General features: G+C 44.1%; 1 long non-coding RNA gene across 1 annotated transcript; it reads left to right on the plus strand.

Moving 5' to 3' along the window:
• Positions 1–43: 43 nt before the first annotated feature.
• Positions 44–18,389, plus strand: LOC131493552 (uncharacterized). Its single transcript, XR_009252738.1, has 3 exons — positions 44–111; positions 12,390–12,546; positions 18,200–18,389. It is a non-coding gene; the product is annotated as an uncharacterized LOC131493552 (long non-coding RNA).
• Positions 18,390–20,229: the final 1,840 nt, after the last annotated feature.

The raw sequence follows: 20,229 nt of genomic DNA on the forward strand, positions 1-20,229 counted from the left end.
AAGCTACTCTCTATGACATCATAATGGTGGATACATGTCACCACACATTTGTCCAAACCCTTAGAATGCACAACACCAAGAGTGAACCCTAATGTCAACCACGGACTGCAGGTGACTATGACGGGTCCCTGCAGGATCATCAGTTGTTACGTATATACCACCTGGTGGGGGACATAGATTGTGGAGGAATATGTGAGGGTGGAGGGTATGTAGGAAATCTCTGAACCTTCTGCTCAGATTTGCTGTGAACCTAAAACTATTCTAAAAAAATCAAAAGTGGGGTGCCTGCATGGCTCAGTCGGTTGAGCCTCTGACTCTTGATTTCAGCTCATGACATGATCCCAGGGTTGTGGGATGATCGAGCCCCATGTCGGGCTCCACACTGAGCGTGCAGCCTGCTTAAGATCCTCTCTCCCTCTCTCTTTGCCCCTTCCCCGCTTGCACACACTGTCTCTCTCTTTAAAATAAAATCTCTTTTAAAGAATAAAAAATAAATTAAAAAATTAAAAAATCAAAAGTAAAGAAAAACTCAAAAAAATCAAAGGCTTATAACAACGGCGGCCCATCGTGGCCCTTCCACCCACCATTCCCATTCCACGACCACCACTTTTAACTATTTCTTCTGGTAGCTTCTTCCATATTACTGAAAAGTATGCTTATTCAGCTGTTTTCTAGTTTCATTATTTCCTGCATTCACAGAGGTTGAGGATTTTTTTTTTTTTTTTTTAGCTCTCACAGCACCCAACCTCTCCCCACATGGCCACATCCTTTTTCAGTGACCTCGGTCTCCCCCCATGGCACCCCCAGGCCTCCTCCTGGGCTGGGTTCCCTGTTTTGGGGTTCCATGTTTTTCTCGGTTGTTGTTCTGCTGAAGCATATTTCTGGTTGTTTCCTAAAAAAGGGTGCTTGAGAGGTAAACTGTTTGAGCCTCACATGCTTGAAATGTGTCTCTTCTACTGTCACACTCAATTGGGAATTTGGCTGGTATAGATTTCTGCCTTGAAAACCATATTCCCTCAGAATTTTGAAGGCATCTCTCCATCATCTTCCCATTTCTAAGACTGTGTTAGATAAATCCGATACTCTCCAATTCACATGCCTTTGGCTGTGTCCCACTTCTCTGTCTCTTCCTGCAAACGTTAGGGTCTTCTCTTCAGGCACGGTGTCCTGACATGTTATGGTGACACAGGCAGATGTTGTTTAGAACACTGGGGCCCAAAACCCCACAATGCCATTTATGAACCATGTGATCCTGGGCACGTAACTTAATAGTGTGTCTCTTAAAACAGGCATGAGTGTCCTTCTTGCAAGGCGGTTGTGCAGATTAATGAGATAATACATCAGAGCCCTCAGAACAGCACTTGGCACATAGTGCAAAATCAGTAAATATTGGGTTTTATGACTATTGATAGTATCGTCGTCACTTCTGATTCTGCTTTGGCTTTTTAGTAGAGCGGTTCATGTCCTTCAAATCTGTTTCTTGAGTTCTATCTTCAGTAATTCCCTGCCTCCATTTTCTCTCTTCTTTTTTCCTGGAATTCCTATGAATCAGATATTGGACTCCTAGACCCACTCTCTCCTGCCCCCACTCTTACATATTTTCTATTACTTTTTAAAAAAATTTTTTAACATTTATTTTTGAGAGACAGAGTGTGAGTGGAGGAGGGGCAGAGAGAGAGGGAGACAGAATCTGAAGCAGGCTTCAGGCTGTGAGCTGTCCGCACAGAACCCAATGCAGGGCTCGAACCCACAGACCACAAGACCATGACCTGAGCTGAAGTTGGACACTTAACCAACTGAGCCACCCAGACGCCCCTCCATTACTCTTTTCTTAGTAGTATTTTACTTTGGGAGATATTTCCTGGATTCTTTATTGTCCACTTCCTCTAAGCTCATGGATAGCTACCATATTTTCAGTTTCCAAGAGCTCATTCTATCTCCCTGAGCATTCCTTTCCCATTAGCCCCTGCTCCTGGTTTCTGGATGCAGTGTGTCTCTGATCTGAGAATAATAAGTAAATTGTGAAATTGTTTGCTGATTCCTACAATCATGTTTCCTTGGGATCTCTTTCTTCTACTTGTTTGCTGGTTTCTCTCACTTTCATGGTGCAGGATTTCTTCCTCAAGTTCTGGTCGTCCTCTGCTGTTTGTTCATATCCAAGAGGAAGGTCTGAAAAGGCTATACCTGAGGCTTGTGATTGTTGACCAGTGGGCTTCAGCCCAGGGGATCGGGGTCTTTTCTCTGGAGCTCTTCCTACACCCCTACAGTAGAATGCTCTAGTGTCCTCTCTGGGGACACAGCCTGGCTGCAATATTCCAGAGAAAGCTCCAGACATAGACTTTCATGTAATCCCTGACGGCCAGCTCTGTGCCTCAGCCCTGCTGTCTGCAGCCTGGATATTTTCCATCCCAGCTTCTTTAGAGAATGAATTTCCTAGCTCTCCATGGATCCAACTGCTCTCAGTCAATCCCAATATCCCACCCTGCCCCTCTCAGAGCCTCAGCTCTTCCAGTCCTGAGCATCAAAGGGTCCTTAGGAGCACTTTGGCTATTTCTCTAAGTCACTTTACACCCTCATCCACTTTAAGACTCAGGAAAACAAAATCCTGATCTTTAAAAGTTGGTAACTAACTCAAATTTTATTATATTCTTTGGAAGCTAAGGGGGAAAGAACGTGTCAGGAGGTCACAAGCAGCCCCTTGTCCAGTCGTCAACCTGGGACGTCCCCACCCCAGCCCACTGGTAATAAGAATGACCTGACATGTTAAAGACACGGATTCCTAGACTCCATCCCAGAACCACTAAACCACAAGCCTTGTGGTTGGGGCCCAGGAGTTTAACAAGTTTCCCTGGGAGATTCAGATGCAAGAATCCTGCCGTTTGTCAAATTTGAATGAACACTATGCAGAGGGGTCAAGTCTGGAGGCCCCACCAGAGGCCAGAGGGGTCAAGCACGGAGGCCCCACCAGAGGCCAAAGACTGCTCACCTGTATGCACAACTTGGCTTCCCAGTTAGTCACTGCTAGTCTGTGGCCAGTCAGCCATGATGTACTGAGTGTCCACTTGACATTGACCTCACTGGGTGGTTCTCATGCACTTTATTAACTTTAAGGCCCAGCCCAGGGATGCAGTGATTCCACTGGAGCAGCCAGTGGGGGTCTCATCAATGTTCTGCACTGGGAGATGTTCTCAGCAGATGCAAAGATAAATGCCATCTTCAACGGTGCTCTCCATATAGGTGAGTGCACCTATGGGCAGGGAGAGCTGGATGGACCTCACCTAGCTACAGGACCACGTTGCTCCAATGGCATATTTTTCAGCTCTGAGAACACAGACTGTCTTCACCATCTCTGTATACTGAGCACTTCACCCTGTGTGGCCCTTAGTAGGCACCCTATAAATGGTTTCATCGACACATCAATTAACTAAGCTTTGTCAGATACCATTGAAACTGACTGCTCTGCCTTCAACTTTTCCTGTTGGTGTCATGCCATTAAGAAGGTGCCATCGGGGCACCTGGGTGGCGCAGTCGGTTAAGCGTCCGACTTCAGCCAGGTCACGATCTCGCGGTCCGTGAGTTCGAGCCCCGCGTCAGGCTCTGGGCTGATGGCTCGGAGCCTGGAGCCTGTTTCTGATTCTGTGTCTCCCTCTCTCTCTGCCCCTCCCCCGTTCATGCTCTGTCTCTCTCTGTCCCAAAAATAAATAAAAAACGTTGAAAAAAAAATTTAAAAAAAAAAAGAAGGTGCCATCTTGGAAAGCCATTTTAGTTCACTGGAAATGTGGCATCAGGTCTTACAATTACAAAAATGTGCAAGTGTGAGATTATTCAGGCCTTTTATGAGGTGTAAGATAGGACGTTTGATGTCACAACCCCAAGATCAAGAGTCACATGCTCTACCAACTGAGCCAACCAGGCACCCCCTAATGAATCTTTTGTAATCAAGGGGGTGGAAGATGGGTCTGTGGACGTGTAATGTTTCCCATCATAAGCAAAGGGAGCACACTGCAGATTCCACCGTTATGGCTGAACAGACACCCTTACTTACCCTAGCAGGCCAAGAGGCCACCATTTTCCTCCTTTGCCAGTAGGACCAGCCTCCCCTAGCCTGGCACTCAGCAAGCCCAACCCACTGCTTCACAGTCACTTTTCTTGGCATTAAAACTTCTCCTCTTCAAAATTCCTCTACTGAGAATACATTGGGACTGTTTTGGTAAGGCCTTGTACCAGTAACAATGCACAGCAACTCCATGCAGCCAAAAGTATTTGTTTTGTTTACAATGGCAAAAAAACTGGAGACCTCCTAAAAGCCCACCCATAAAAACTGGTCCATAAATTATGATACCCCCCCCCATGCTATGGAACTCCATGCAGCAGTTAAAATGAACAAGGTAGCTGTTTCTCTCACTTGGATGGGCACCCATGCCTGGTTATTGGGGGTGGGGGGGGGGACCACTATAGAGAATTTATACACAACTTTGTTAAAAAACAAAAATTAAAAGAATATGTACCAATGCATAATAGATGTTTCTATGTGTACAGAAAATGTTCTGGGGGAATACACACTAAACAATGAATAGTGATTATACCTGGAGAATATAATTGACAGGTAGGGGATAATAAAGGAGATTTACATTTTTTTATTAGAACGGACTAATTTTACAATTTTTAAAATTCCTAAATCTCCTATTAAAATGCAGATCTCTATGGAAAGGGTCATCCCATGCTGCAGTCCAGTACCTTGACTGGAAACTTGGTGAGCCATGGGAGGGAGCATTTATTATATAATCTGCTAAGAACTAGCCCAAGGGTTTTGACAAGAAAGGGAGTGGTGCAGCCCAGGCAGAATCCACACGGTGAGGGTGCCCTATTCAGGGCAATTCCCCACCGACAGACCAGAGCACCATGTGTCAAACAGCAGGACTGGTGGAGTGTTGCCCAACGGCATTGCCTCTGTCCTTGGATGGACAATGACATACCACTGGCCAGTGCCAGTCATCTTGTGTGATGTCTTTGCCAAGATTTTCCTTCCTCAAAGATGTTGCCCATGAACAGAGTGTGAAAAACAATGGACCGAATTGTGGCTGAACTGGCCCATTACCCATCCCCTGTCTTCCTTTCCATAACATTCAAATCACATTATACTTTTAAACATCAGAGTCTCTAATCCCTTCTTGGTCAGAAGAATTTAAGCCAGTTACATAGGGGCTGCTTGATACGAGAGGTGATGGTAGTTCCCATTACGTAAAGGAATCTTTGCTTTCCCCATCTTGGGCTCTAACTCCCCTTCTAGTCGACTGAGCTTCTGACACTTGAACACTATATTTAATTAAAATCAACAAAGGCCAGGATGGCCTAGGGTTTTGCTTCTGATCCCAAGCAATCTTGGGACCTTTCTCTGAGACTACTTATTATATTTTAGTGTTGGAATCAGTTGAACGGCGGATTCTAAAGAGAGCCCCTGAATGCATTTGTGCTTTGGGAAAAGGCAGCCTCATCCATCATTGGTAGGTGGAAGGGGAAAATGCGTCAACGTGGCTCGTATCCTTTCAACTGCAATATACCAGCAGAGCGCATAAGGATTCTATAACATGCAGCAACCACTGTGATTTATCCTCATAAGGCAACGTCTGGGCCAAAAGAGAATGTAAATCTCAGAGAAATCACCTTTCTCTGTTGCGAAAGTGGCTGGGGCCATTTGTCCTTCAGGTACCAACCACTAAGGGTCACAGTGCCCTCTGGTGGTGGCTGCTTTTTCCTGCGCTGGGCACTGGCCGACTTCTCTGGTTGGCCCCACCCAAGAACAAGGTAACTCTGATCACTGATGGCACTGGAAAATGGGAGGCCCAGTGGAAGAGTACGTGACATTGAAAGTAAAGCAACCAACATGTCGAAATGGGAATGGTCGGTCCAAGTCTGGCTCCTGGGTGTCATACTGAGTGCTGGCACCTTAGGCGAGTCAATAGGCTCTATAAGTTCTGCTGGCCTCTCCAGATCTGCTGGGAAACTGTTCCCAACACTGCCCAATGGAAGAACACAAACTTGGGGGTCAAAGAAGCTGGGTGTGGGACCCTGCCTGGTCACTTACAGGATGAGTAACATAGGGCAAATCATTTAGCTTCTACAGTTTGCTAATCAGTTTGCTATCTATGAAATAGGGAGAAGACATCCTACCTCACGAGGTTAGCGTCCAAGCCAACAAGACAGTATGCATCATGGCTTACGTCACAGTGTGGTCCCACCATGGCAAGTGTTACTAAAGCGTGTTTGTTTTAGGTTCTTCATGCAATCTGATGAGATTGCAGGAGACAAGGGACGTCTTTAAGTCACAAATGTTATAAGTTGTGGCCTCTCTCCTCCAAAGATGGAGTCAAAAACTATGAAGAATCTGAGCTGAACAATCACGGATGTTCTGCACTTTTCCTTCCTCAGTTTCCCCACTGCTTCTTGTCCCTCAAAGTGAACAGACCTCAGTAAGTCTTTAAAATCTCTCACAAATTACTTCCAAGTCAGAGAGTTCTTAAACAGCCGTACTTGCTCAAGGTGATCCAAAGTCTTTCAAGGAATCGAGATCATCAACAACGTGCCCACCAATTTTATTTTAAATTACAAACAGGTAACTGGCCTCTCTGGCCACAATATTCTCATCAACTGATCATTATGTAACTTTGCTTTATGCGCGTTTCTGTTTAAAGATACCTCATTTAATATATATATATATATATATATATATATATATATATAGTTAACTCACATTAAACTCCTGGGCAAAACACTTTATTTCATGCCTGAACAAAACTTATCTAACATACATATTTTCTCCAAAAAGCACATCACAGCCTACTTGTGCTCGGAAACACAAGACCATACTTTAGCACTACACTTGGGGGCCATTTTAAACAGTGAAATTAACAACAAAGAGCACAAAACTAAAAGAATAGAACTAAATTAATTGCATAAAGGATCCCTGTTTATGGTATAAGCCCCAAAACAAGAAGGCAGAGTGTCACCTTGTCCCGCCTCAGCTGGCAATGTGCACATCGAGCCACTCATATTGAAGCCACTTATAGGCACGTGCTTGTCCACAAACAGCCACAAACATGCCGTGAGTACTGGCTGGGAGTTAAATCTCAGTATGTAGATGAACTCACAAATATTGAAGCCATGAATAACAAAGACCAACTCCACCAGCACCTCACCCAGTGGGGTCTGTAGACCCCTGGGTGTGCAGAGGTTCTTTCAGAGAGTCTGTGAGAGTAAAACAATTTTCAAAGTACTACCAAGATAGCATTTACGTCTTCCTCTCTGTTGACATTCACGCTGATGGTGCAAACAGTGGGAGTAAAACTATTGGTGCGTCAGCAACCAGTGGTCATGGCACCAAACACCACCACTCGGCACTGTGTTGGTCACCAGCAGCACTCAAAGAAAAAAATAAGCCAGTTTCACCCAAAAATGTTCTTGAAACAGTAAAGATGATTAATTTCATCTCTCCCTGTAAGAACACATCTTTAAATATCCCTTGGGGAAAATGTGGGAACTACATATCCCCAAGGATAATAGTTGTCTTGAATAAAAGTTCTCAAGTAGTTATTTGAGTTGCATGCTGAACTAGCCATTTTTTTTTTCATGGAACACTGTTTCTACTTGAAAGAGCTTCTAACAGACTATGGTCGTTCAGACTTGGGTAACTGGCAGATATTTTCTCTGGGGTGAATGAAATGCACCTGTCACTTCAAGGAAAACAACTGATACTCTTTGTTGCCAATAATAACATTCAAGCTTTCAAGTGAAAATTACATTTTGGAAAACGTGCATATGCCACCATGAGATGGAGAGCCTTCCAATATATTTAAACACTCTTCTGATGTGATTGGTGCTGATATTAATAAATGTAATTCTTGATAGTGTCTAATGAAATATATCAACATCCAGAAGAACCGTCTAACTAGGTGAGCCAACATTTTCCAAGTGACCAGTGCACCGTGTTACAAAATCATGTATGGGTAAAAGATCCATTTAAAGTACAAGATAGAAAAATGGATTTTAATATAACAGAGAATGAGCAGTTCATTGATATCATTCCACGTCCCACACTGCAACTAGCTTTTGAGAAACTACCTTCAAGTTTTGATATAGAAGAATTGCCCCAATTACTTGTAAAGACTATTAGAATAGTCATCTTTTTTCCAGCTATTTACCTGTGTAAGTCAGGCGTTCCTCATAGGCGTCAGCCAAATCTATCACATGAGGCTCTAGCTCTCACTCCTCAACAGCAAAAGGGAGCAGAAGTAAGCTGGGTGCTTGATGAACTTGGGACCCTGAAAACAAGGTGGTAGCCGTTACAGATTTCATGCCACATGGGCTTTGCTTTTTCTGAGTCAGCGCAGAACACGAGAAGATACACATCAAAGCACTTCGATCAAGCCATGGAGAGAAAAAGGATCTTCCCAAAGATGCAGCCTCCACAGAGTCATTGACAGCAGGTCCTCAAGGATTGGTGGCTGGAGCATTTGCCGAGCATGAGATCCCTAGGCTGTGTCCTCACCTGGAGCCGTGTCGTCAACTCATGGACATCCAACCACCGCTCATGGACATCCAACCACCGTCCACAGCAGAATGTCTCACCCTATCTCTGAGAGGCTGTGAGATCTCTTCCAGTTACCCCAGTAGAGATGTAACGGCAACAAAACGACAGCCAAAACTTGAAAAGCCATTTTGGTGGTTAGTGAAGGCTCCCAAGTGCGGTGCAAATAAGTGAACCACATTGCCTAGCTCTGTCTGGGAGGATTTGAATTCCTTCCAAGTCCCGCCCCTCTGGGTGGCTGCATCCTCTAAACCTCTCCCCTTTCTCTAATTTTTCCTGTGCATCCTGCCCCCTCTCCCCCACCTTCCCCCTAAAAACCCTTCCAGCCCATCTTGGCTTTAGGCATCCACCTTTCCTCCTTTCCTCCACAAATCTCTCTCCCATTTTCTTATATAATCAATCTAGCTTTCCTCCCTCCTTCTCCACTCACTACACAGACGAACACAGCAAAGACCCACACACAAAACATCAGGATCCCCCTTGGAAGGGGACAGGACAGGCTGAAAATACTTTTGTGCAAATGGTTTTGTACAAATCACTTTCTTTTCTAACAGGCAAATGGCAGGCAGTTCCAAAGTCTTTTATTTTTATAGGACAAAGAGGTACCCGTGAAATGTGTTTCTAAATTTGGAGTTCTTAAACTAAATCAGCCCTGTATTAGAATTTACTGAGGATTTTGCCTAACAGTATCATTTCTTTCCCTCTTCCTGTGCAAATGAGCCCTTGGAATTTTCAGGAACAATGCTTTGTCATTAACGTATTGTCAACACTGCCTTGAGTTGTTGTGGTCGGTAGTTGCTATTATTCCGTTTTAATTAGAAATCTTTATTAGTTTGAGTTCATCACTATCACTTTAATTTCTTACAAGCTATTTGGTTTGCTATATAATGAGATGCCTGTTAGCACCCATAGCATTTTTGGCCCATAATTTTCCAGTGCTCAGATTTAGGACAACATGTAATGGTACAAATATGAACCCCTCAGACGCCTATCGCTAAGTTTTGTGAGATATTATAGATAATCGTATAATCATAAATATGTGTATTTTGTTGTTATATAAATAATCTCAGAATGTCACTAGACAGGGAAATTTTGCGATTATTACAAGTGTTTCTTCGACTGGAAAGGTGGAATGGGGCAGCTTGTGGCCCCTGTATCTGTGTCTCAAATAACTGCTGCCAAAACTGTTAAAGATGCAACGGTTTGTAACATCTGCTGATAATTTCCAAGTCAGAATCGCTAGCGCGTATTTTTTCCTACGCTCCGGTTCCAGGTTTCACAAACAAACTCATCACTTCCAAAATAGAAACCACCCCTCCTCTCGCGCACCACCCTTGCTCCTTGTAGCTACTCCAGCCTCGGGAAACGGCGTCGCTGTTTACTTACACAGTCTGCGAACCCGGCTCCTCTGTCTTTCCCGGGACAATTTCCAAGTTCCATCAATTCTGCTTCCCAGCTACTTCTTAAATCTGTCCTTCTCTCCCCATCCCCACTGCCCCCACCCCAAGGCACTACCCTCTTTCACCTGGATTTTTCACTGCTTTATTCTCAGCCTCTAAAACCATTCCTGGCACGGAGTAGGTACTTGTGTCCGATATCTTGTGTCTGCCTCTTTGCATCCACCTTCCTCCTGCTCCCAGTCCCTTTGTCCTGGGCCCAGGAAGCTGTCATAATGGACAATCTCAGCAGAACGGCCTGCCCTCTGCCTTTTTCAGCAGTGCTGTTCCACAGAAATAAGTCAAGCCACCAACGTGGGCCAGGTGTCATTTAAAGTTTTCTAGTAGCCATATTTTTAAAAATAAAACTCACAAATAGGACACAATTTTTAAAAAGTGAAAATAAATGGGTGACCTTCATTTTAAGAATATATTTTATTGAAGACAACATACCTAAAACATTACCATGTCAACTTGCAATCAATATTTTTTAAAAATGCTGATGACGTATTTTACAATCTTTTCTCCCTAAGTCTTCACAACCCAGGATGTATGTTACACTCACAGCGCATGTCAGTCCACACTAAATACTTTTCAAGTGCACATCAGCTGCACGTGGCAATGGCCACCATACTAGATAGCTCAAAGCGAGTAGGGGAAGGGAACAGGATCAAAGTATTTATGCCCCTGACTCCCTGCCTCCCAAGGTCCCCACAGGCTGGCAGGCCCCAGCTCTTGTGGAGTAGCCTTTCTGTCTTCAACACCCCGTGTATTCCTGTGCTGAGGCCACTGTAATGAAACCATCACACCGCAAGTGGCTTATAACGACGGACAGTTAGCCTCCCCAAGTTCTGGAAGCAACAAACCTAAAGTCAAAGAGTTGGCAGGGCCACCTTCTCTCTGAAGGCTCTAAAGGAAGAATCCTTCCTTGCCTCTTCCATCCTCTGGGGGTTGCTGGCCATCCTTGGTGTCCCTGGTTTGCAGACACATCACCCAACTTCTGCCTCCATTGTCTCACGGCCCTCTCTCCCGTGTGTCTCTGCATTCCTTCACACAAGGATACCAGTCATGTTCACTTAAGGGCCTACCGTAATCCATAGGCTCTCATCTCAACGAACGACATCTGCAATGACCCTATCTCCAAGTAACATCACACTCTGAGGTTTGGGGAAGGGCATGAAATTTGGGGGAACAGTATCCAATCTGAAACACCCTGTAATCGCAAACTCCTCTAACCAAAGAACTAACAAGTTCTGAGGACTCTGGCGTGAAATCCCATCTTTCTCAAGCACTAAATTTTCATATGCTAGTGGGCCTATTTCCAGATTTTTCTACTCTGTTCCATTCGTCTAGGAATGTGCCAACCCCACTCTGTTTTAGGTATAGAAGCTTTATGTCATGTATAAGTCTTTTAATTCTAGAAGCTTCATAGCGTGTTTAACCTCTGGTCCTCACCCCTAGAACTCACGTCCCACCAGTTCTAGTGAATGTTCCTCATTTGTTGCTCTAAATAAACTTCATACATGACCTGTCTCGGTCCAGTTTAAAAAATCATCACTGAGTTTTCTGAGATTACCTTTGCCTTACAAATTGACCTGTGAGGAACTGACCATTAGTGGAAATGAGTCTTCCCATCCAAATCATGGGACATTTTCTCATTTGCTCATGGCCCCTTTAGTATCCGCCAGCAGGGTTTACACACTCCATGCAGGTTTTGTACATTTCTCGCTAGGTGTACATCTACACATTTCATTGTCTTTCTCGCCGTTGTAAACACAGTCTTGTCTTCCGTTATGCCCTCAAGTTGGTTTTTGTTTACATACGAGGCATCTGTTGATTTGTGTGATTTTATCCCTTGTTAATTTACTAAATTTTCTTACAATTTTATAGCAGCTTCTCATTGGCTCTTCGGGTTGTCACATAACCATATTATTTATAAATGAAAATATTTTTCTATTCCTAATATCCATGCTGCTAGTGCTTTGCTTTGTCTGATTGCGTTGGCTAATAACAATATTAGACAGTAAAGACAATGGACGTTATTTCTTGCTCCAACCTTTGGCAGCAAAGCCCCAAGTGGTTTTTCCCATTAAGTAGGAAGCTAACTTTGGTCTGAGGCATATATGTCTTACCTGTGATGAAAGCATCCATCAGTGCCTATATGACCATAGGGATAATTGCTGATAAAGCAAAGGAGTATTTTATGTGCTGAATCATGGCCCTCCCAAATTCATATGTTGAAGCCATAACTCAGTACATCGGAATAGGACCATATTTGGAGGAAAAAAAAAAACTTTTAAAGGGGTGACTAAGTTAAAATGAAGCCATAAGGGTGGGTCCTAACGCAATCTGACTGTTGTCCTTACAAGAGGAAGAAACTTGGACACACCAAGAGGCACCAGAAGTGCATGCACACGTAGGGAAGGTGATACGAGGCAACAAGGAGGACAACATGTACCAGCTAAGGGAGGAGGCTTCAGAAGAAACCCCCTCTGCCAACACCTTGACCTTGAACTTCCAGCATCTGTAAGTATGAGGAGGTAACTACCCAGACCATGGTCCTTTGTTGTGACACCTGTAAAAGCTACCACAGGTATTGAGTTTTGTCCAGTGCCTCCTCCGTATCTACGGAGATGGTCATATGCTTTAGCCCCTTAGCTCTATGGCCAGTATGGCATATCAATATATTTCCCAATACTGGACCTTCCTTGCATTCTGGAATGAATCTCCTCTGTTCTTAACACATCGTTCCTTTAATGTGCTATTGGGTTCTTTTGGATACCTTTTATTTTTTTTTTTTTTTCAACGTTTTTTTTTTTTTTTTTTTTTTTATTTATTTTTGGGACAGAGAGAGACAGAGCATGAACAGGGGAGGGGCAGAGAGAGAGGGAGACACAGAATCGGAAACAGGCTCCAGGCTCCGAGCCATCAGCCCAGAGCCTGACGCGGGGCTCGAACTCACGGACCGCGAGATCGTGACCTGGCTGAAGTCGGACGCTTAACCGACTGCGCCACCCAGGCGCCCCTGGATACCTTTTATTTAAAAACTTTATCATCACTATTTATAAGCAAGATCAGGGGCGCCTGGGTGGCTCAGTCGGTTAAGCGTCCGACTTTGGCTCAGGTCACGATCTCGCAGTCTGTGAGTTCGAGCCCCACGTCGGGCTCTGGGCTGACAGCTCAGAGCCTGGAGCCTGCATCGGAGTCTGTGTCTCCCTCTCTCTCTGACCCTCCCCCCATTCATGCTCTCTCTCTGTCTCAAAAATAAACGTTAAAAAAAATTATAAGCAAGATCAAATCAGAAGTTTTATTTTTCAACGAAATCTTTTCACATTTGAGGATTAATGACGGGCTCACTTTACAACAAGGTTTTCTTCATTTTTTACCCCCTAGAACCACTAGGGAGATATTGGGATTATGTGAACTTGCAAGGTGCTTTTTACACCTGGTGCTTCTTGGGGAAGATAATTCTTTATTTTTCTATTTCTTCTGTGGTAATCATTCTGTTGAGATTTAGTGTCTTTCCTAGGTTAAATTTCAAGAAGTTGCATTTTTCTACAGATTTTCACATTTTATTTATGTTTTCGTATTTATTCCCCTCGAGGTGTAAGAAGTATTCTCGATTTTTTTATTTTTGAGTTTCACCCTTTGTCACTCCTAGGTTGTAAATTTCTGTTTTCTCCATCCTTTTCTTAAGTTGGTAAGTGGGTGGTTTGTCCATTTTGTTGGTTTTTACTTAACGAAACCCACTTTTGGATTCCCTCATGATTTCTATTGCTTTTCCATTTCCTGATGTACTGACTTCTTTATGTTTATCAAACCCTACCTTCCCCTCTCTTTTAGTCTGTTCTTTTTTAGCTTTTTGCATTGATGCCTAACTTATTTATTGCCATGCTCAGTTGTTTAAGCATCTGACTCTTGATTCCAGCTGAGGTCATGATCCCAGGGTCTTGAGATCAAGCCCTGCATTGGGCTCCATGCTGAGCAAGAAGCCTGCTGGCGATCCTCGCTCTTGCTCCCTCTGCCTCTCCCCTACTGGCATGCGCATGTGCGCACGTGTTCTCTGTCTCTCTCTCAATAAATAAGCATTTTTTTGATGAAAGATTTTTTTTATTACTACTGCCATATGGACTTAACGCAACAAGCTTCCGCTGGTAACTATTTTTGCTATGTCCCATAGACTTGAACAGGTCATAATTGTACCTGTACTTACCTTTAAGAACATCTCCGATTTCATTTTGCATTTTCCCTTTGACCGAAGAGTTGTTTAACAGAGGACCTTTTGATTGTTGTTTTGGTGACGATGGTGGGGTTTTTGTTGATGTTGTTGTTTCAGTTATTTTGTTTATTAACCCATTATCAGAGAATATGGTTTGCAAGTATTTTCTCCCATTCTGGAGGATGCTGTTTCAATTTGTTTCCTTTGCTGTGCAGAAGGTCTTTAGTTCAGTGCAGTCTCACGTGTTGACTGTAGCTTTTCCTGCCAGTGCTTGTCATGGAAGGATGTTTTGGTTTGTTAATGCTGTCAACTTCTAGCTTTTTGTGGTCAGAGAATCTCACATTATTTCTATTCCTCTAAATTCATTGAGATCTTCTTTGTGGGCTAAGAGTCAATTCTCTTAATTTTCCATGTGTACTTTCATTTTTTTTAATGTTTACTCTTGAGAGAGAGAGACAGAGACAGAAAGACAGAGTGTGGGCAGGGGAGGGGCAGAGAGAGAGGGAGACACAGAATCGGAAGCAGGCTCCAGGCTCTGAGCTGTCAGCACAGAGCCTGACGTGGGGCTCCAACTCAGGAACCACGAAATCATGACCTGAGCTAAAGTCCAATGTTCAACCAACTAAGCCACTCAGGTGCCTCTTCCCTGTGTACTTTAAAGGAAGGCATCTTCTTTTACCTTGTTCTTTAGGTCATCCGTAAGATTTACCTCAACGATCATGCTGATTGGGTCTTCTACAGTCTTACTGAGTTTTTGTCTACATGGTATTCCCTCAGTGGAGAGAAGTGTGTTAAGTTTAATGTTAACATCTTTGATGACTTCTCTTGCAATCTTTCATAGATTCTACGTTATAAGATTGTTGCTGTGCAGTGCCTGGGTGGCTCAGTCGGTTAAGTGTCCAACTCTTGATTTTGGCTCAGGTCCTGATCTCACAGTTCATGACACTGAGCCCCATGTTGGGCTCTGCGCTGACAGCGTGGAGCTTGCTTCGGATTCTCTCTCCCTCTCCATCTACCTCTCTCTCTCTCTCTCTCAATAAATAAACTTAAAAAGAAAATTCTAAAGATAGTTGCTGTGTTACTTGAGACCTAAATACTAGTAACTATAGTATCTTCATCGTGAACTGCAGCCTTGACATCATAAACTGTCTTCTCGGTCTTTTAACATGCTTTCTGATCTGGATGCTACCTTCCCAGACACCCAGGTTTCTTTCTTGCATTTTTATCCTTTTTATTTTCCTTAATCATGATTTTGCATACTAAACGTTTGTCCATTCTTTGTTAACCTCCCTAGATCTCTTCTCTCTCTCTCTTTTTATTTTAGGAGTGTCTCTTATAGGGGCACAGTGTTAGATTCTCCTTTGGCAGCCAGAACTATAAAGCCTTCTTTTAATAGGCTAAACCCACTTACATTATAATCAACATATTTTGCCTCTTCTTCATATTGTGTATTTGTGCATTTACCCACGTGTATATATACCCCTATATACACGTAGACATGTATATTGAAATATACATAATGGTCTTTCAATATGTGGTCTCTCCGTTTTTTTTAATCTTTCTATTCTTTATCTTTTGGAAATTAGGAAGGCTTGTGTTTTTGCAAAAGTAGCTACTTTTATACTAATATCGTTATATAATTTTTAATTCCTCCTCACTTAGAGCTCTTGTCTATTGACCCTCTGCTACAAACAATATCAAAATTAGCTAGCAGGCCCTTCTTCCCACTCCGATGCTTCTCCTAAGCATCTAATTTGAAATTGTATCATTTTACTCCCAGTTAATACCAAGAAGGTAACTAACTTTGGAATTATCATCTAAGGTCATCAAAGTTAATAATTCTAATTTCTGTTCAGTAAGCTACTTTAAAAAAAATATTTATTTTGAGAGAGAGCGAGTATGAGTGAGGGAGAGGCAGAGAAAGAGAGGGAGAGAGAGAATCCCAAGCAGGCTCCGCACGATCATCTCAGAGCCTGACGTGGGGCTCGACCTCACCAACCATGAGATCACAACCTGAGCTGGATGGAAATCAAGAGACAGACGCTCATGAGCCACCCAAGAGCCCCAGTAAGCTGATATTAACTGAAAAGTCCTGTCCTGCAGGATTTATCCAAATCCCCTGCATCCTGAATTATTCAAGGCATGATGGGCAAGGGCTGTCTCTTAGGAGCTTCAAACGTTTTAAATGGGAGATGGGGCTCCCGGGTAACTCAGCCAGTTAAGTAAATGGCTCTTAATTTTGGCTCAGGTGATGATGGCATGGTCGAGAGATCAAGCCCCACATCGGGCTCTGAGCTGGGTATGCAGCCTGCTTAGGATTCTCTGTCTCCCACTCTCTCTCTGCCCCTCCCCTGTTCATTCTCTCTCTCTCAAAAAAAATTAAACATTAAAAAAAAAAAAACATATAATACACTCCAGGAATGATTCCCTATATGCCTGATGGCCACTCGGTCCTTGGAGCTGTGTCTTTGAGCATCTTCAAAGAGTGGCAAAATCAGTGGATTTTATTGAGTGGTCAATGTAGGCCCAGCTGGGGACTGTGCTGGGTACATATAAAAAATTAGTTCTGTGTGAGTAAAGGGCACGGGACAATGTCTAGCACAGAAAATCATCATCATCGCCACCACCACCCTGAACAGACATCAAAGCCGACCTCAAGACATCCGGAGTGAGCCTATCCTGGCATATCCTGTTATACACAATCAGCCCTTTTGACGTGACCTCCTGAAATCTATTCTACTTTCCTTTCCATCCATACCTTCACTTCCCTCTGGGAAACCACCTCTACCAAGCTCTCGCTCCTTGTTGTTGGACAAGACCCGGCCTCCTCCCAGAGGATAAGCTTCGATGGTGAAGCACGTGAACAAGATCTGAGGCAATCAGTGCATAAGTCACATTCCCTTTGATGCACTGTATGGTCCAAGGACATGCATGTGACCGGTCAGAGGCAATGAGATGCGATGAGACTTTTTGGGAATATCCCAAGAAGGGCACACTATTTTCTGCTGCAAAACGTGAGATCTGGAGACGTTGCGGCCCTTCTGTAATCATGAAAAGAAAGCCTGTCTGGGAGGAAGCCCGTAAATGAAGCCAAGTGACAACATGTAGAGAAATAGGGTTGGGCCATATTTTTGAGCTGCGTCTAAAGGTACCCTGACTTTTCCCTTGAGTGAAACAATAGGTCTCTCTTATCCTTAGCTGACTGTTGGACTTTGCCACTTCCAACCAAGAGTCTTAAGTGACACACGATCTGATCTTTTCATTGTACTGTCATTTATTTGTGCTTCGTAATTTTCCAAGTACTTGGTTTTGTCCAAACGAATCCCTTTCTCTGGGATTCCCTTTTGCCCACTTCAAATATCCAAAGTGTTTTCATTTCTTAAGATACAGGTCAATGCTGCCTTCCCTATAAAGAACTCCCCTAAGTATTCAGGGAAAATGAGCATCAACTCAACAATTTCTTCTCAAATGGTCCAGGAAGCCAATGTTCTTTGTATTCTTGCAACTTCTGCACAACTGTGTAATTATTTAAAAATTTTTTAAGTTAAACATTTAAAAACTCTAAGCTCTTTGGTGGGCTTGTCATCCGTAGAGGCAACTTGACAATGGTGTTATTAGTAACATTCTTCTGGTTGGGGTTGATCGCCCTAACTGTGTCCGATCTCTTCAACAAGCTAGTTGCACCCCTTGCCAGAAGGGCCAACGTACCCAGGATTTACCCTGGTTCCTGGCATGTGGTAGGTGCTCTGCAGAAGTTTTTGGAATGAGTGAGTGGACACGGATGGATCCTGCACACAGGCATCAATGTGCTGATGGTACAGAAAATCCACAGAAGATTTTTCAATATTTTATGTGATGTTAGAAAAGATTATTAGTGTTCTAGGGTCTTGTTCCTATCTAAATAGTTAGGAGAGTAAAAAGGAGATTTGCCATCGGCTGAAATAACTTTGCTTCCCACAGACTGTGTAGCGGGATAATTGAAGGTTCACGCAAGACTAATGGATTCCTCACCAAAGGAATGGAGGCATGAAGGGGACCTGATGTCGCACAATGACAACAGCAGCAGCTATTTATCAGAAAAATAGATTGGATTGACTCGCTTGTGGCACTGCCCCCATTGTAATGCTAAGTACACGTTTGGCACAATTTACCTCCCTCTGCTCTGCCTTCCCCTTATTTGTGGGCCCTTCTTCATCAGATGGTGGATTTGCGTGACCCTGTATATGAGTCCAATCACGTACACAGTCGCAAAACCTGCCCAACGCCGTCGTGAGCATAACACCTGACAAAACAAAAGTCCCACTCTTCAGAGTAATTAGTAAGAGAACATACTCAGCCTGACTGCTGCAGGCCTGACCCCAAATCCTAACCTCAACCTGAAGGCCTGGACTCTCCTGTCTCAAACCTGAGCACCAGAAAGATATCAAGTGTGACATCTAATCATGCGACTCATGTTACAGAAAGAGAATTACATCAAAAGAGTCCATTCCTGGCCCCAGCTCAGTCCCTGTGTGACTGTGGTCAATCACTCAATGTCCCAGGTTCAGGCCACTGGTCAGACCAGTAGAGACAGTAACTGCCCTGACCTCCTCATACAGTCATAGCGAGGAGCAAATAAATAACATGTGGAAGAACTATGAACGCAAATCAGTTTCCAACACACAAAAAAATATCAATATTTAGATGCTAAGGCAGTAGTTAAAAAGATACGAGGCATCAGAGCAAAAAAGAAAGTAAAATGGGGGACGCCTGGCTGGCTCAGTTGGTTAAGCGTCCAACTCTTGATTTCAGCTCAGGTCATGATCTCAACAAGGTTCCTGAGTTCGAGCCCCGCATTGGGCTCTGCGCTTATGGTGTGGAGTCTGCATGGGATTCTCTCTGTCCCTCTCTCTCCCAGAATAAAGTAAATAGGCATTTAAAAAAATAAATATTAAGAAGGTAAAATGGATGAAGGAAATGTGTCCAGTCTCCAGGTGGAATGCAATGCCCGACTTTCCCCTCAATGATGAGGGCCTTCCACTCTACCTGGGGCTGACGGCATCACCAGGTAGGTCTATTGGTCAGACACAGCCACACACCACAAAGCCTTATCATCTTAGCACACATTAATTCAACCCACATCTCCAGGAGATGACATCTGTGGCACGTGTACGGCAAAGAAAAGAGTGTTTATTCAGTCACTCAGATAGATGTGGCCTTCTCACCGGCATCTTCTCCCACCTGCTTTTGCTTTCTGCTCCACCATGGATCTCCCACTCACACGCGTATGTTCTTTCCTCCTAGCTCCCAGCCGCAGAAGCACTTAGACCTCCCAGAGCAGAAAATACTTCCTCCTACTGTGTGGTCTTCCAAGCAGAGGGTTTTCTTCTCTCTGTCTCCCCCAGCCTCATACCTCCAAGCGGAAGGGTCTTCTCTCCTGTCTCCTAGTGAAGATCCAGCTCCTGACCCATGTCTTTCCCATCTGCCCATACCCTCTCTCCTTTTCTTTCTGCATGACCTGGGTGCAGGTAACCCCTCCCTGTGACTCCAGAGGCCCCCCTCTCCCGGGTACCGGGCCCATGTTGTCACTGTCTATGGGATATCCTCACCTGAATGTCCCAGCAGATCGTCCTGTTCACTCCAGACCCAACAAAATCTTCACCTCCCTTCTCAAACCACCTCCTACTTCAAAGTCCTGTAACTCAACCAGTCCAGTCATCCAGACTGGAAACCTTGGCATCACCCTTGAATGCTTCCTCCTCTTCCCTGCCAGCCCCTATAAGCCCTCTCCATCCTTTCTGCTGCCACCTTCTCTCAAGTCATTATTGCGTTCCTCCCAGACACGAGCCTTCCCCCTGCCCGGCCCCCCGCCAAACATCTCCTCTCCCTAGCACAAGTGCCCAGTGGTCTCCCTAAGTTACAGCATGCAACCCCAAATGTACAAGGCTCCAGCTCCCAAGCCCACCTCTCACATTGCTTTCCATAGAGTTCAGTCCCCTCAATGTGGCCTT

This window comes from Neofelis nebulosa, chromosome 13 (genome assembly GCF_028018385.1).
Source record: "Neofelis nebulosa isolate mNeoNeb1 chromosome 13, mNeoNeb1.pri, whole genome shotgun sequence".
Taxonomy (NCBI): domain Eukaryota; kingdom Metazoa; phylum Chordata; class Mammalia; order Carnivora; family Felidae; genus Neofelis; species Neofelis nebulosa.